We start from the raw sequence: 19,072 nt of genomic DNA on the forward strand, positions 1-19,072 counted from the left end.
CGACTTTAACCTGGCAGCAACTTTACTATCGCTCTGTGGACTGTCAACTATAAAATTGGACTTTGTGCCAGAGTAGTGATCAAGACGACAACTCTCATGTAGTTTACACCATGGTAATAGCCATAGACCAATTAACTCTATGATTTTTTATTTGTTTTAAAAAATGAACATTAATTCGTTTTTATAAAGTATTTTTTAAAAATAAAAATTGTTTCATAACAGCAAGCGGTTAATTTTCAAAATTAAATATCAGTGTGCCCATTAAATAAAGATGGTATTGTTAGGTATCCCTTAAATCAACATTTACAGTCTCTAATAAATGTTTATTATAATTATAATGTTGATTTATTGATAATCTCTAATAAATCAACATTTATTCAACGCATTCCATAGTGCACTTTCTATTGTTATTATTGTAAGATTATGATTGACCGTGTGTATAGATGAATGGAATATGGTCCGGGTGCGGTAAAAAAAAACTCAAATAGTAAATAATTATACTATTTGAGTTTCCTGCCTCCCCCTCCCCCCGGACCATATTCCATTCATTTTGTTATTATTTTTTAAAGTGCGAATGTGTCAGATGTAGTTATAATTTTTTTTTATCTTTACTTATGCTTATATAAAAATTGTTCCATTATATTATTGTATTATGATTTTTAGTATTATTTTATTATCATTTAATTTTTTTTTTTGTAGGTAAGAAATACTTCTTGCCTTTGATTGTAGCAAGTTGTATTGTCGTTCTTCATTAAAAAATTAAATAAAAAAAGTTATATATAATAAAATATATGGTAGACGTTGAGAACATTTAACATTCAAATGAAGTGGAAGCAGGTTTCTTCTGGAGCTCAAGTCATCTTCTACAATTTACTCAGAAGATATAGTCACCTAGAAGCATTTATTCTAAATGAATAAGACTGTAGAAGAATATGGACTTATCTTAACAATTCATAACAGAAAAACAATATTGCCAAGTATATGAATGAATGAGTATAGCTTATTCACCTTTCTACAGGGCAGGTAGTTCTGTTTAAGAACAAATTTTATTTTTTGATAAATTTGATTTGTCGGTTGGGAATAACATTTAGCCATGCTTGAAACATACGTGCCTGCAAAAATAAATAAATAAATAAAACTTTGATTTGGTGAAACGAATTTAGGTTATGGAATTAGATGAATTTTGTATTAGACCATTTATCTTCAAATTTTGGTCAAATCGGTTGAACCTTTTTCGAAATATAGGTGCACCGAAAAAAGTACGTTTACTCATTCTTAAGCGAAGGTAGTTGATGGAATCTGAAAAAAATCGACATGTGACCCCAACAAGATAAAAACTCACAAATCTCTGAATATTTCAACAAAATCGGATTCACATATATATCGATTATGCTCGAACACAAATTACTACAGAGTATAGTGAAAAAGTTTGATTCTGAGTAAATATTGTTTTAATTTTCTGCATAAATACTATGTTTCCCTATTGTAGTGTTGGAACGTGAGGAAGCAAACAAAATGTTTATATTAATTCTACAATAGTTCAATTAAATGTACAAAAAATATATGAAATAAGATGTTTTATTTATAAATTACCTTGAAATAATGGAAGAAATTCCCGAATTCTTTATCTCCAGTTATTCATGAAATCTTCTCTTTTTTCAATTATTTCGCTTCAAAAGCTGAGGAAGCAAATAAAAACAGAAATTGTGGAAGAAAAATTCAGTCACCTACTATATAGAAAAACAATCGTAAAGGAATAAAGAAAAAAACAAAGAATATAATAAACGAAAAAGAATAAATAATTTACAGTTAATAAAAGGCATGAAATGAAGAAATTAAAGTAGTGTTGAAATACGCATAGAACTTTGTGAATTAATGTAAAAAAGTTATGAAAAAGACAAGAAGACAAAACTAGAAATGAAATGGTAAAAATAATCATGGAAATACAAAATAATTTAGTCACTATTTATGAATAATTGGTAGGTTACATTGTTATACAATTCAAGTGATTTAACCTAAACAAATGTTATTTAATTTTTTTTTTCAAATGGAATTTTGGAATTGGCAAAATGAAGCTATAATATTTTATAATGTTTATGAAGTTCTGTTTTTAACTTTAAAAACAAAAACATTTTAATCTTCATAAACCTGCCATCGTATTATTTGCTATCAATCGAAATATTTGTCATAAATTATGAGCATACAGCATAACTTCGTTTCTTGATCATTCCTTTACATGCTTTATGAAATATATAATATAAAAACCCAGCCATAATTTTGACAAGTAAAATATTGGAACAATCACCAGTAGGTTACTCTACAGTCATCTGTTAAATGATAAATTAAGTCGTTTATTTACAACAGACGTATTACAAATCAATATAAAAAGTATAATTGATCAATATAGCTAAAAATTGTTTCTAAAATACTAAAAACTATGGCTATTAATTTATTTTCTTTCGAAAATTTCAGGGTAGTAATTTTATAATTATTTCATCTTTAAAGGTTTTTATGGTGACTTTTGGAACAAAAATCCCATTTGGATGGCTATTGAAAAAAAAAATTCCTTAAATATGAAGGATTCAGACATAATTCTATGCAAAACATGTACATACTTCTATTATTATTATTATTCATACTACATAAATCATTTGAGGATGATAATTGAGATGATGGTTGGAGGTGCTGTCGATGAAGAACACAATTGAGTAAAAACTCATTTAATTAGCGGCAACATTTTGGCTAGAATTTCAGGCCTTCATTGAGGCTTTGAAGAAAAAACTAGATAGCAACCATAATGAATGAAATGAAATTCAGAATATCTAGAAAATAACAGATACTATAGATACATTTTTAAGTCTTATTATAAGAAGAAAAAACTACATGAGAATAAGTAATATTAAAACTTAAGAAAGAGAGAGAGAGAAAAATAACAAAATAACACACATATGAAAACCTAGTAAGTAAATATATATAAAAATTAAAAATTAATTAATTAAATAATTTTCATATTGTTCATGTATTTACTAATTAGATTTTCTGATTCATATTCCTTCATTTTGTTTATATAACTTTTTATTTTTTTTTTTTTTGGATTCTGTTATTTTACTAACATATTTAATTAATTACAAATATGTTTTCTTTTCAACTTTTTTTTAATAACATTAATTTAAATAATTTTCATTTTGTACATATATTTACTTACTTGATTTTCTCAATTCATATTCATATTTCTTCTTTTTGTTTATATAACTTTATATTTTATTTCTTTAATTCTGTTGTTTTACTTACATATTTAATTAATCAAAAATATGTCCTCTTCCTAATTTTTTTTTCATAACTTTAATTTAGATGATTTTCATTTTGTACATATATTTACTAAATAGATTTTCATATGTATATTATTTTCTTTTTCTTTCCTCTTTCATAATTTTAATAGTACTTATTCACATTCTTTTATCTTCTTATAATATTTAAACTACAGATTTTCTTCCAACACTATTTATGTATCTTTATAGTCTGTTATTTTCTTATTATTCTGCATTTCCTTTTATGCATGATGGTTGCTATCTTGATTTATGTTCTTACCCATAAAGAAGGCCTAAAATCCTGTTAGCGTTTCTTTTTACACTATTTATGTATCTATATAGTTTTAACATTATTTTCCTATTATTCAGTATTTAATTTTATTCCTTATGGTTGTTATCTTGTTTTTGTTCTTAGTCCTGAATACGGCCTAATATTCAAGATCAACTATTGTTATATTATGGAATTATAAAGGTGTTTTTATCATTCTAACGAGGTTGAATACTATATAATTTGCTTTTAGAGGTAAATAATTAGGTGTCTGAAATTCAATGTAATTAATGTTTAGAACAAACTAACCCATGATACTTTTGAAAACCCTTTGATATCCTTTTTACCGTGGTTCTACTTCATTATTTTCATCATCGAACTTTACAATTCCAGTTAAATAATTCTCACAACTCAAATTGCCATTTTTACAGGGCACATCACCTCTGCCCTTTTAGCCAGAAAGGACTAACCATTTCATCAACTTGTTCTTTTACTTTCTTGGAAGGATTCTATGGTGTCATTGACCTGTAACTGTTGGCACTTTAACGATACATCGATCTCCTTCGATGGTCAGCAATCTGGCTAGGGAGGAACCAGGAGAGAAACCTCGGACTCTATATGGATTGGATAGCACTTGAGGAACATTGCTCCAGCTTGGTGTTAAGAATTGTGTAATATGTAGTCGTCGATCCTTTGAGACCATGAACAAATTTCACGCTATTTTGCTTATAGTACACGGACCAGCTTTGAGCAAATAAATAATTTAACTAATATAAACAAAAAGTTAAAGTAACATGAATTATGTTTTAAAACGAGTCAAATCTATTACCATACTGACAGACGAATCAGATATCGGATTTGAAAAAGAAAAAAACGTACTATTCATGCGTTAACCAATTTGATGATAGTTTTGACTAGTGTTGGTAACTACCTATCGCACGAAAAACATTATGGGTATATTTTACAAGTAGAGGAAATTTGCTAAAATATAAATCCATTTATTTATTCTTTAAATAGGACCCAAGATATGTTGTTTTTTTTCGAAAAAAGAAAAATGACTATTTTTTCATTTTTTTAAACAATTATGGATATAAAAATGCCCTTGAAAAGTAATTATTAAACTATCCTAGGTCACTAGAGGTGTATTTTAATTTTTGATTCAATGGTTAATATCTTGCAAAATACCGAGTACACGATAAAAATTAAATATTTTTTTTTTAAAGTAGAGTAAAATGTATTACGTTTAATATTTTCCGAGATACAGTTTTCAAACCCCCAATATTCTCTCAGATAATGAGGAATAATAATTTGTGAATATATTTTGGAAAAAATCATGAAAACTACTATTTTTAGAAAAATAATCATCATAAAATAAATAATTTATGGTGCATGTAACATGCTTCATGTCGAGCCCTGATAAAACCCTTTACGTTTAACATTGATTATAGCTCTTCGAACTCTAATATTTTTTCTCGAACAAGTTGATTATCAATGAATCGTCATATTATCTAGTGAAATATAATTAATCTTAGTTATTTTTATTCCTACAACGAGGCTTATAATTATTGTTACACAATTTTGGCACTTTATAAAGTAAATTAAAAATAAGTAATATCGATAGAAGTTCGGTATATCAGAAACTATTTGATGTAGATATGTCTACTCTGTTTAGATGAAAGGAATATGGTCCGGGTGCGGTAAAAAAAAAACTCAAATAGTAGAATTATACTATTTTATTGAGCCAACGTTTCGCCCCACGTTGCAGGGCTTCGTCAGGGCTGTTTTGACGGCAGTCAAAAACAAAGTCAACAAAGTTGACCGCACCCGGACCATATTCCATTCATCTATACACACGGTCAATCAATAATCTTCCACTACTCTGTTTGTTTTGAAGCTTGTAAAATACACCATAATTACCATCTCCGTAAGACCAGCAGTTTCCACGACATTTTCCAAAAAAAAAATACACGTACTGTTGATTTCTTATTGTTTATTGAAATATTGATTGTAAAGAGAGCTATTGGAGCTCAATTTAAATATCATTAAATATTATATTAATTAATATTTAATAATTTTTTTCTTAAGAATAGTAGTTTTCATGATATTTGCCGAAATAAATTCACATAATGTTGATTTCCTGTTGTTAATGATCAATAAAAATATTGATTGTAAATAGTTAATTTAGAGCTGAATTTAAATATGATATTAATTTATAAATTTCAAAATGCCAAAATAAATTCATAAAACGATATTTTTTTTCGTTTTTTAGAAAAAATGTTGGTTTTGGATAAATTTTATCTCAGGAATTATTAAACATAAGGAAATCAAACAGGACTCAAATTAATGTTTATTAAATGTACTATTAATTATTTTTTAATAATATTTCAGCAGCTTGTAATACTTTTAAAGTATTTTATTTTATAAGTAAATATATGTAAACAATTAAATATAATTATTTAAATTAATAAAAATGAATTATTAATTAATTAATTTTAATTTTGTTCATATATTTACTAATTAGATTTTCTTATTCATATTTTTCCATTTTGTTTATATAACTTTTTTTTTTAATTTCTTTGATTCTGTTATTTCACTTACATATTAAATTAAGCAAATATACTTCCTCATACTCATTTTTTTCTTCAATTGAAATAATTTTCATTTTATACATATATTTACTTACTTGATTTTCTCAATTCATATTCATATTTTTTCTTTTTGTTTATATAACTCTATATTTTATTTTTTTAATTCTATTGTATTTCTTACATATTTAATTAATCAAATAAACGTTCCTGTACTAATTTTTATAACTTTAATTTAGATGATTTTCATTTTGTACATATATTTACAAAATAGATTTTCATATGTATATTATTTTCATTTTCTTTCCTCTTTCATAATTTTGATATTACTTATTCACATATCGCTTTTATCTTCTTATAATATTTAAACTCTAGTTTTTCTTCCAACACTATTTATGTACCTATATAGTCTGTTATTTGCTTATTATTCTGTATTTCTGTTTATGTATTATAGTTGATTTTTGTTCTTAGCCCTAAAGAAGGCATAAAATCCTGTTCGGTGAATTAATGTTGAAAGCAAAGAGTTCAATTAGTACTCGCTTTAAATATCATTAAATGAATCATAAATTAGTTTATAATGATTATTCTCCTAAGAATAGTAATTTTCATGAAATTTGCCAAACATAATTTCACAAAATGAATTTTTATTCATTTTTTGTTTAAAAAATATTGGTTTTAGAAAAACTGGAATTACTGAATCTCGGGAATTATCAAAGATAAAGAACTCTATTGGGACTCAGATGTTGATTCAAATGAGTTCAAAAATGCATAGCTCCAGTATTGTTCCATTGTTTTACTCAACCATTGCCATTGTAGGGCGGTGCTCATCTTTCAAATCACACACCTTACACCAGGTTTACAGAAGACCGGGAAATCATCGGTTCGAGGAGAGCTGCCACTTCCGGGCCTCGGTAGAGAACGTTATAATACGAAGAAATTCGTGAGGCCCTATTCCCATGCAGTTCTTCCTGTCTATTCATAATTTACGATATGAGTTCCGTGACGCGCGAAGAAAATCATTGCGATTCCGTGACGGACGTATCTGCTATTGGTATTTCTACTCACCGAATGCATTATAACAGATACCGGATAAGTGGATACACAGATTCTATATCTTATCATAGAATATAATTTGTAATATAAAGTGGAGGATAAATAAAATTTTAATTACCATGATGGGGATAAACAAAATAACATTTAAAATATGGTGTGGTGTGCGCATCAGACAACTTTCACTTACCACCCTACATAAGATTGGTGTGCTCATGTATTAGCTATTTTTATGATTTTCGAAAAAAAAAATAGTCAAGGGAATGCGAAAATTATGAATTATTTATTTTTTTTAACCCCTGACGAAAATAAGTAATTGAATACATATATATAGGTAGGTATATGTATATCTGGTGGTTTGTAATTCCTTTAATTGCCTTGTGGCAAAAAATGAATTATTATTTTACAGTTTCTTAAGGTGGGAGCTACGAATATAAATTTTGTTTCTGACAAAATACAACAGTTTAACAAAGATAACGAAGTAGTAATGGAATCGGAAAAATTCGGGTGGTCTCGGCTATTCCCGTCAAAATTTTTCGTTATTCATAAAATTCTTTAATATTTTGTATTTTTCCATTTTTTATTATTGCTAACAATGAGAACTGTTTACTTTTTCAAATAAACAAACACAAAGGTACTTTACAGAAAATTTTTTTTACTATTCAGCAGTTAAGCCTTGCTAGGCAATTTCAATGAGGATACATCACTTAATTTCTCATTGGTTCACTGAGTTTAATCAAAAGCATGAGAGCCGTTTTAGGGAATATAACAAAAATGTAGGTTGTAGCGAAAAGTTGCTGTCACGTAACAAGTGTTTACTCGGCTTAATTATTTAATTTCAGTTTAGCACTACTTTTTGAACTAGACTGAACACAAACCATTTTGTGAGACTAGGTTATTTTAAACGCGTATTTTTGTCGTGATGATAAAGACTGCGTCCTGCGTCCCAAATCTGCGAGACCTGGGCTCTAACAGGCAAGTAGAATCAAGAGATTTGAACGGAAAGTCATCCGTAAAATTAAGTTTAAGGAAGTTAAAATGGGCGGGACATGAGGCTCGAAGCAATCCTTCAGGACGCCTCTAAACTACAATGAATGCCAATATAATTGGCAAGAGACCGCGTGGAAGGCCAAAGCCCGATGGATAGATAGGATCGACAAAGATTCGAAAGAGTGGCATGTAGCAAACTGGAAAGCAATAGTCCAAGACAGGCAGGCGTGAAGAAGGCTGGTTCGGGCGGCCAAATATCTGGATGTCTGTGGTGCCAACCGAAAAAAAATATATCAAGAACACCAGTATTTCACGGCTTATAGTTAGTATCATGACTATAGAATTTTTAAACATTGCGTATACTTCTAAGTCAAAATAAAATAAACAAAACTGATTCTTAAAATCTAATTGAGATTATATAGACTTCTTGGATATTCTCAATCAAGTATATTTTTTCTATTACTTTTATTTATTCATCTCCTTGAACCAAAGAAGAGATAGGAGTATTCTATCACATTAGAAGCCGTTATCGAAATTCGTTCCTTTTCCAATGCATAAATATTATAGTCTTCCAATAAGTTAGTAGTTTTTCTCAAATTCAATTTGACGAACCTGCTATATTTATTTTTTTAGCTACAACTCGGCATTTATTTTAGTTTGTCTTAAATTCTTTTATATTTAATTGATTTTATTTGGTTTATAATTGATTGATTTTAACCAGCCTATAGAGGGCGTTTTCGTAAAAATTACCATAATAATGAGGTGTATAAAAAAAATTACCATTTTTCAACAAAATATTTGAATTATTATTTCTTTAATTAATACTGAAAGTATAGTCCATTGTTATCTACCGTCATTAGCCATCTGCTAGCCAATTGCTCGATCTCACCCTGATACCATTCTTTGGGATGGCTGTCAAAGAACTTTTGGACCGCAATTTCAACTTCTGCAAAATCATCAAATTTTTTCCCTTGAAGGAAATCCATGGCCCATGGATCGAAACAAGTAGATGATGCGATGATGCGATGATGCGAGTCTGGACCATATAGTGGATGAGACAGGAGTTCGAACCCATGAAGTTCTATAGTTTTTTCTTTGGTTCGACTGGGAGTGTGAGGATGATTGCTAAGGAGCAAATTCGTAAGAGAACAGCCTACTGCTCTTTTTCACCTTCCCCATGGAGAGTAGATGGTGACTAACAGTATCTGTCGACACACCACACTCCCAGGCAAGTTCGCGAGTACTTGTGGACAGATTTGACTCAACAGCTTCCTGCAGAACCCCATCAACATCCATTAATGGTCGCCCGGAGCCTTCCTTTCCAACATCGTATCTCTACTACTAACTTTTTTAAAGCAACGCCGCGCAGTGTGCTGGTCAACCTTCCTCTTCATATTTAATTACTTCACAAGTTGAAATTATTTTCTAGGAATGCCTTAAAATTACGAGAATTTCGTAGGACACTTGTCATGTTTCTTTTTTGAAAAAAAAAAAACTAAACTGAGAATCTTTTTTTTTTTGAATAAGTGGAAAGGGATTGAACAAATCTTAGAGAATGCTCTAAAGAGATTATTAAGTATTAAATAGGATTATAATATTTTATTTCTTTGAAATCTTGAATATGCTAAAACGGTCATTTTTTTTTTTTTTTACACACCATATTATTTTTAATTTAAGTTTGATTTTTGTATCGAAAAAAATGTACAGTAGCTACGAACTGCTAAATTATAATAGTAATTACTGAAGTCTACATCAAGATTATTTCCAAAAGATATACAGACTTCGAATTGGGTCGTAGAAAGCCGTTTTGATAACGTAAGGAGCTGGTATTTGCAAGGAGGAAATATGAAAGTGTGTGTGCTTAGCGCGGGTGAAAGAAAAGTTCCCTGGCTTCATCGTTTGGTTGCCCAACTATAAAGCTTGCTCATTGCTTCCGATAAAACTGAATAAAAAAAATTAGAAAGAATAATCGGCGATAATCGATTCTTCCAACAACCTGCATTTTTTATTTATTTTTTCATCTGATAGGTTTTCTAAACGAACAGTAGTCTTGAAAATAGTTTGGAATTATTAATGATATTCCTTTAAAAATTTGTATTTTTTAAAGATTTTTAATGTTGAATTACTAAACAGCGCGCGTGTGTATATCTAGTTAAAGTAAAAGTTTTACCGTTCTACTTTGAGTTGAAATTGATTCCCACTCGTTTCAGAAAAGATATTTTCATACAGCAAAATCTATCACTGTAGCAATACTTTTACATTATTTATTCATTCAATTATTTCAATTTTAACCATTTTTAGAAAACAACTTTTAATAGTATTTTTAAATTTTCCTTTGCAAAATAAAGCAGAAACGTATAAATACAATAGTTTACTAAAACATAAATTTTCCACTTACCTATTTTTCAATACTAATTTTTTGTCGAATATTGAAAATACTAGAAATGCTATGGAAATTTTATGGAGTTAGTCGTCCTGTAAACTGAAAAGCTCATATATAGGTTTAGTGAAATTAAAAGATTAACAATATAATTACTGTGGTAACATGAAAACATTTATCAGACAGGCGAAACGGGAAAACTTACGGAGCATGCACCTGCCAGTTAAATAATCGCGTGTTAGAAATGATTTTTTTTTTATATAGGTTTTTCGTCATACTCCATTACCATGTAATACTTTATATGTTAATTTTTTATTTCTGTACAATTTGAGGTACCAACGCTATATACTGGGTATATATGGCTATCAATCTTCTAATATATTTCAATCTGGAAAAAATATTTGTCTTCTTGTATCCTTAAGTTAATAATAAATATTTTAAAAAAATTATAATTCATTAATTATAAAATGTTAGATGGTTAATTAATAAAAAATAATTAAAAGTACTTTAGAGAAATCGTTTTTAAAAATTGGTCATTTTTAGTCAGCCGAGTTTAATCAAAATCGCTACAGCCCGTTTTGAGAAAATAAAAAAAATATTGATATTGACGATACATTTGCTTTAGCAATCTATGCATATACATTAAATATATGATTTCACTTTCATACAACTTTTAGTTTTTAGCTTGAATGTTCACAGACTCACAGATCAACCAGAACATTGGTTACTTGGACTTCAAAACGTGTATTTCTGTCAAAATCTGGAATCCTATATATAGGAAAGCGAGAATAAAAAAAATGATAATGCATTTGTTTTATAAACTAATTTAACTCTTATTATACTGACAGAAGTTGTTGTTTTAAAAATCTTGAAGAAAGGTTAGTTGAGGCCGAACAGTAGACTTCGATGTAATACAAGTAATAAATGTTGGTTACCTGATTGGTTTATTTTTGATTTAATAAAGATTTCGTTTCTGTTCCATAGACCTAAAAAACTAGTTCAAATAAAAGAATAATACAAGTGAAAATGGATTATCTGATATCTACAACTAAAACAATATCATAGAGCCCCAGAAATATCCTAGAAAACCATATGCGATTTACGAGCGCTGACCCCTGACCTAGTGCATCGTGGGTTAGAGCCAAAAATAGGCAAAGCAAATTATCACCCTGTACAAAGATGGATCACAGCTCATCATCTGTGAGAACAGTTCCCCGCTCATCACGGCGCAGTGTGTGGTACCCGATGGGTACTAACCCGGGTTTCTCTACCACGGTTTCACCCAGTCTCGGTCCAAACTACCGCTTCCATCCATCACGAGCCACAATATCCTTTAGGCTAATAAGGAGTGAAAATTTGGCTGATCTAAATAACAAGTGTTGCGTTCAATGAGCTGTCTGCTTTCACCTTTCTTTCAAATCCGAACAAAAACATGGCTAGAGGAAGGAAAGGGGGAAAAAAAAGATGAAAAAGTTGGGTAAATATTCTGAACGATTAGAGCAGCTAGATGGCTCGGTATACGGGACGTGTCTCATTCACTGTCTGTTCCTAGGTATTACGCTCAGAGCCGTTCCACTATAAGAAAAGAAATTAGGGGAAAATCAAAACTTACATGAAGAAACTGAGTATACATTATATTTAAGAAGCAGCAGCTACTTATCTTGTTTTCATATTTATTCTTAACTTTTTTTATCGACAAATTTAATAATCTACTACACTTATGGTCATTAAGTAATAGTGATAAATATATTTATTTATACCATAATTATACAAAAAGTAGATAAGTACATTGTATAGATATTTATTTCACCAGGTAGGATCCACGGGCACTTTAAAAGACGGGAGATTAGGGGAGGAATACTTCAGATTTTTTTTAATATATTTTCTTAGGGTTTGGCTCCCTAATGGGTCATGGGTGATGGTCCATAATGATTCGTGTCACGAATCTTAATTTAAACCTTAATTTTATTTGTATGCGTTGAATGACGCATATAGGTATCAATAAAATTCTTTCCAACGATGTTTTGGGACAAAAAGATGATAGCAAAAATGTAGTGCTGTCCATTATGTGACCATGCTTTATTGGTTGATTGGTTAATGCTTGGTCTACTAGTAATTTTATCGATCATGGGAGTTATTGGGCTCCATGGATACCTGATAGAAGATAAAGATTTTAAAAACCGAAAGCAAGAATTTTAATGTCATTTACCTTGATGTTTCCACTATTATTTTTTTAATTACTAGGCTTGTGTGATTAATCGCATGATATAATGCTCAGTCACAAAATGATATAATGTGAACAATAAATTAAAATTATTTATCAATGAGAAGTATATTATTTTGAAAAGTAAATATTTGTCTCATAAAATACTGAAATCATTGTGAGCATCATGCTGAATTAATCACTATGTTTTGTCAAATGTGATTTTTTTTTCTAAAAAGTTCGTTGAAATTGACTATAGAAGTTAAAATCTGACTATCGTTTACTTTCTTATTGTGTCTTTTAATGCAAAAAGAATAAAGTATACGGTAGTATTTCACATCAGAAATTTAGATATAATTGTTCAAGTACAATATGGCGACATTGCTCATAATGGTCATTCTGAATTAAAAGATCCCACGGAAAAGATTTATTTTTCATAATTAGCAATAAAATGGTTTAATCTTTGGATTAGATGAAGTATTAAGGATGGTATGACCTACGAATGTAAAAATACTTTTGAGAAATAAGGATAATAGTATATGGTTCGAGGCTGAAATTGGTAGAAGTGCTACGTCTGGTAAAAATTTTCAGATATTTGATAAAATCCTAAATAAAAAACCTGTACAAAGGACAGTTTCTTCAACAACGGTTTTAAAAGAATGTGATTGGTTCAGTTTCAGATCACGATCAACCGCAAGGACTCTCGAATCCACAGGGTTGACTCACGGCTAAACTAACAGAATAAATAATTTTATGTCACAGACGATTTTGAAATCGGGCCCATGAGATAATATTAGTACATAAGATAATAATAGCACAGCGCCTAACTGTGTTTCAGGGATTGTCTACAAGAAAATACGACCGTTGATAATATAACATTTTACTATTAGGGCAAATCCATTAACATGAGTCAGACATCAAAGAACATATGTAATAACAACATACAGTATACATACGCTCTATTAGCTCATAACGGTGTGATTTCAATAATATTTTCCTTTCACATGTCCATTGAAAAAACTCTACCAAAAGGATTATACTTAGTAATTCTATACTTAGTAAAGTTTTCGTTTCTTTATAATTATTTTTTCGGGTATTTAGTTTTTATTGAGATATTTGTTATATAATGAGTGTTTTCTAGGAAACGCTTGATTTTGCATTGGGTCCTCGAGTTGAGAATGCACATATCGCTGTTCTAGAAGAAGAAATGACAACTGAATTTTTTTTGTGAAATTGACTTTATTGTCTTGAAGGGCTGAAGACAGAATTTACCAGTAAAACGGTATAATTATATTTACAAAGTTGGCTGTGGAAAGGAAGGTCTGTAGTATATCCAGCATGTCTATTTAGCTCACCCTCCGACACAATTGTAATTATTTTTTGGAAAGGGAAGTGTGCTTTGTCAGAAACGATATTGACTTAACAGCTGATTATGGCAAGATTGGAACTTTTTTCAGCACTAAATATTTATCAAATCAGATATAACGACCTAAGTGCTGTTTTCGCAATTATCGTACCCAAAAAATAATTAAAATTTCTTATCATTAAAAATTAATTCGACCGTTTATATGTTTTATAAGTTTACAGCAGAAAGTTTTCCTTTCCAGAAAACAAGTTAAAAGACTTAATTAGCTTGATGAACAGTAACATGATTCACTTCTTCTATTAATAAAAAAAAAACATACTTATTTTGTTAAGTCGTCTTATACTTTTCACACTATTTCGTTAATTTTTGTTCAAATATACTTTTTAGTAACGTTTTTCTAATACTTTTAATTTCTTTCCTAACTTCCATAAGACCAGAAATGTAAACTGATGTATGATAAAATTTCAGAAGAACAACAATTTATATGTTACTGGTTATTCTGAGGCTGGTACTTATTATTTTATACATTAAAAGTTGCCTTGGGCCATTCAATTAAAATTTGAATTATTTTTCTTTAGCTTTCCTGTAAAATTTCAATTGTTGGATTTGTGCCATAATACTTCTGAAGCAGCAATATGAAAGCGTGGGATGACTAAAGTCATATAGGAACTGTGCTAAGACAGGGTTAGCAAGCTCTCTTTAACATTTCCATGAGGCCGGAGATTCTCTAAGAGGATTTTCTTGTTTGCTAAAGCTGCCTTAAGAGCTTCGGATGTACCGGTCTCAACAAACATAGTAGAAGGAGACAAAGGATAGAAGGAATAGGAAAAAGGGGTTTAACTAGCTGTTTATATAGTGGAAACGTCCAAAGTGGCTGTTGAATCAATTTTAAATTTAATTGGTGCCACGATTATTAACATTAGATATAGAAATTTATTGATTTGACGCATGTTACTGACACCACTACAATACTTGGGCCTCTAAAATTCTAATTAAATTATTTTCAATTTGATTAAATGTTTCTTTAAGCCAATGCTAACCCACATCCTGTCCATATAAAGTTCGGCTTGTTGGTAGAAATGTTTTTTTGGTAACCTTCATATTTTCGTAACTATTTCTTAAACTATAAGATGTCCTTAATTGCAGATATTGGTTTTTGTTGATTTTTTTTTCATTTCTTCCCAACAGATTTGGATGTAAGAGTGTCAGCTTTTTATTTTCGATGATACTGATTTTTTTTATTACCAATCATACCTCCTCTGTTGGAGAGAACATCTCTTGTTCATGCTGAGACCACAATTTCAATGAAAGTGCACTAAGAGGAAACATAATCTATGAAATCAAGACACTTTTTCGAGTTTTCCATTTATTTTGTGTAAACTTAAATGTCCTCTGGATGAAATTTGAAATGAATTAATTAAAAAGAATTTCATTATTTGTTCTAATAAATTATAATACCCTAATTAAAAATTGTTATTGCTTAATAGTAAGTATAATACAATGTATGTTACTTACATTAGCTGCCTAAGAAACGGAAAAATAAAACAGAAAAACGTAATAATTATGAAGCTCAACTAATATATGATTTGAATTTTCAAGAACACTTGTGTGAACTACAGAGAGTAATCTTAGTTTGAGGTAACCTTGGTAACGTGGTAAACAAAGCTGTAGACCAGAAACAGGGGCTAAGTTACCAGAGTTTTACTAAACTCTGGGACAAATCTAAGTTATAAAAATCTTAGTTTTATCGGAGATTGGTAACCGGGCTTTATAGGTATGTCTGGCTGCGTATGCCAATCTATTTTTTTAATGATTAAAATATTAGGTTAAATAAACAAACTTTAATCCTTAACAAACCGGCCTTCATTAACGTAATAGATACAGACCTTTATCACTGCTACAGTAATGCCACGACAGTGAATACAATCGTGACAGTGACTGCCGAGTAAATTTATAAGCAATGAAATGAAGATTTAAAAAAAAAATTAGAAATTGAGTAATTTTAACTATTACTTTAATTTTACATTAAGATGGTTGAAATAAAAAAATATATAAAAACTAAACAATTGAAAAAATAAAATACAACTTGCATAATTGGTGAAAGCTATTCGCCATTTGGGCTTGCGAGAATATTTCACGGTAATGGTTCCCGATTTGGAAAGTTAGCTTTACCCCAAGCCTCTTATTACCGCTTTACTTACAAAATTAAATTTTTTATGGAAATCCCCACCATGCAATATCACCCTTCATTATATGCAATTTATAACTCGAAAAGGAAATTTTGAGTAAAATTTAGAATGTTAATTGTGTAAGCGATTAGTTTGGAAAGACATTTCCTAAAGGAACCCAAAAATCTGAAACGTGGGAAAAAGAGATGACAATGTCACTTTGATTTATAAGTACATTATAGGACCCGAATGTAAAATTTATTAAACATGTGGTTTGGTGGTTAAGCAAGAGCAAATATAAGTAATATCTCCGATATCTATCAGGATATAATACAATAGTAATTAATATAGTATATAGTAATAATAGAATCCCATATGATTAGCACAAAATATAGACAAAGAAACATTTCACCACAATTTTTTTCTACATTAATGAAAACGTAGTTAAGTTCATTAAAGGTAGTTAAGTGTCAAAATTTATGACTGCCAACCATGAGAGAACAAGAGGGGGAAAAAATGGTGGCTGTTCCATTAATTACAAAAAGTTATTTTTGAGTTCTTTTGAGCAAAAAAAAATCTTTTATCTAGACTATACAAAGTATAATTAGTAAACGTCATTAAAAAGCAAATACTGAAGTACTCAAAGTGAAGATTATTTTATTCCAGAAAAAGCTAACATTTTGGCTCATTTATCTTTCGGAGCTCCATATCCTAAAAACTATCAACACCAAAAAACTTCATAGCAGTTTGTTTAAATAGAGTGAAATTTCTGAAATATGAGCCCTAATAGTGTTCTTTTCGTTCAATAATTCCTCAGATATGATTTTCCATAAACCAAAAGGTTTTCCATACATTGGAACATCAACATTTTATGGATTTATTTTGGGAAATCTCAAGGTATCTACTACACCTAAGAAAATACTGGATATAAACAACATTAAAACACATTCTACAAACTTTAATTTGATTGCTAATAGACATGTCAAATAATTCCTCAGACGTGGTTTTCCAAATTAATTCATTACAAATTGATATTTCTTTATTAAATGATGTTTTTTTAAAATTTAAAAATCTCGGGAACTAATGAACTTAAGCATCTGTTCGGAATCGTGTATCAGCAAATTTTTTCTACTGTAAATGATGTTCTACTAGGTATTTTTTTATTGATGAGAGTAGTTTTAAAGATGTGGAGCTCAGTTTGAAAAATGCATTTAACGTTTTGAAACACCCACCATTTTTTATTCCTAAACTATAATTAACAGAGTTATCAATTGTGATGAGTATCTATATATGTATAGTTTTCACTAAAGTATTAAAAAATTGGTATGAAACAACTCCTTTTTTCTCCTGGACTCTTGGACTAATAAGGAAACTGAACCGTTGATGAAGATAAGGCATTTTGCAGGATCTCCAGAGCGTCGGCAACTAGGAAATTATAAATTGTACGGATTTTTTTGAATATATCAAATACATATACATTTATGGTTCGTTTATATTCAAACCTTTGGACTTCCCCAAGCCGAGCCCCTGAGCAATTTACGATCTTTAAATTAAAATATTACAAAAGCTTATTACGACTTTTACGACGACAAAAATAAAAAATTCAAGGGTTCAAGACATCATTAACCAAAAGTACAAATGTCCAAAATAATTGGTAATTCCCCTGAGATTTAACTCGGTAAGATTTTAAGTTCTTTGGGGAAACTGAGCTTTCCAAATCCGCAGTTCTTACTACGATATAATCCTCCCCTGCTTGAGGCTTAAAATGATTTGACTTTCACCAATTATGCAAATTTTATTTTTATCCGTTAAATACCTTTCTTTTTTCCGCTTTATTTTTTCATCTGATAATTTTGAAGAAAAAACCATTAACCTTGTACAGGGTGTCCCACTAAAAATGTTCATCCCTTTTCCTCCCTTCTCTCCAGTGGTATTTAATCTAATACTCTGGAAGGCATATGGCCTTGTAAGAAATATATTGGTTCAGATTCCCTTTGATGATTTAGATATACATACATAATTGTAGAAAAATAAATGAATAATATAAAAATAAATAAATAAGAAATAAATAAACTATTTTAATAAACTAAAGAAAAAAAGCTATAAATAAATATATATATATTTTTAAATATCCTTATTGAAATTTACAACTGTATATTACATAATACATTTAGTAAATATGATCTTAGATAAATAAATATAAACATCGAAAGTAATTAAATTGGCAATAAATAGGCTAAAATAGTGGGAATATAATAATAACATTAATCAAAAACAAGTGTGTAAAATGTGTAAAAGGAAAAAGAATGGAACACTTTATGCAGAATATATAATAATTTGAGGATAAGAAATTATAGCCGCTTCGGATCAAGCCTGGATTGGTTAAGTTTTATTACTGTGGCGGTGCCACGCAATGAAAACTCCACAATGGTTATATTAGGTAGGTTACCTATAGATACTCCCCCGTTAGCGAGAATTACCGGGAAGGGGATAAAAAAAAAATGGAGTAAGGGGATAAAAAAAAAGTTTAATGCTACTTTTAATGTTATTATTGTTCATGGTTTCAATTCTAGTTTTAATGTGTTTTTTTAAAAGCATTTTATATTATTATTTCCGATATAGTAATAATGTTTTATTATTATTTTCGTCTATTTAAATTTCAATGAAAATAAAATGTAATCCTTTTTGTAATAAACTTAATAATGTCATGTTTGTTACAATTGAGTATAGGTGATTTGTCCCTAATTTTTTAAC

General features: G+C 29.3%; 1 long non-coding RNA gene across 2 annotated transcripts; it reads right to left on the reverse strand.

Annotated features, from left to right (window-relative positions):
- Positions 1-728: 728 nt before the first annotated feature.
- On the reverse strand, positions 729-1,974 carry LOC106683496 (uncharacterized). Of its 2 annotated transcripts, XR_010842793.1 has the most exons (4): positions 1,808-1,974; positions 1,594-1,730; positions 1,009-1,112; positions 730-891 (listed from the first exon to the last, which is right to left on the reverse strand). It is a non-coding gene; the product is annotated as an uncharacterized lncRNA (long non-coding RNA). The 2 variants fall into 2 exon arrangements; XR_001343559.2 differs by having other exon boundaries at positions 729-891; positions 1,594-1,972.
- Between the last annotated feature and the right edge of the window lie 17,098 nt (positions 1,975-19,072).

This window comes from Halyomorpha halys, unplaced genomic scaffold (genome assembly GCF_000696795.3).
Source record: "Halyomorpha halys isolate HHAL.00 unplaced genomic scaffold, Hhal_1.1 Scaffold490.1, whole genome shotgun sequence".
Taxonomy (NCBI): domain Eukaryota; kingdom Metazoa; phylum Arthropoda; class Insecta; order Hemiptera; family Pentatomidae; genus Halyomorpha; species Halyomorpha halys.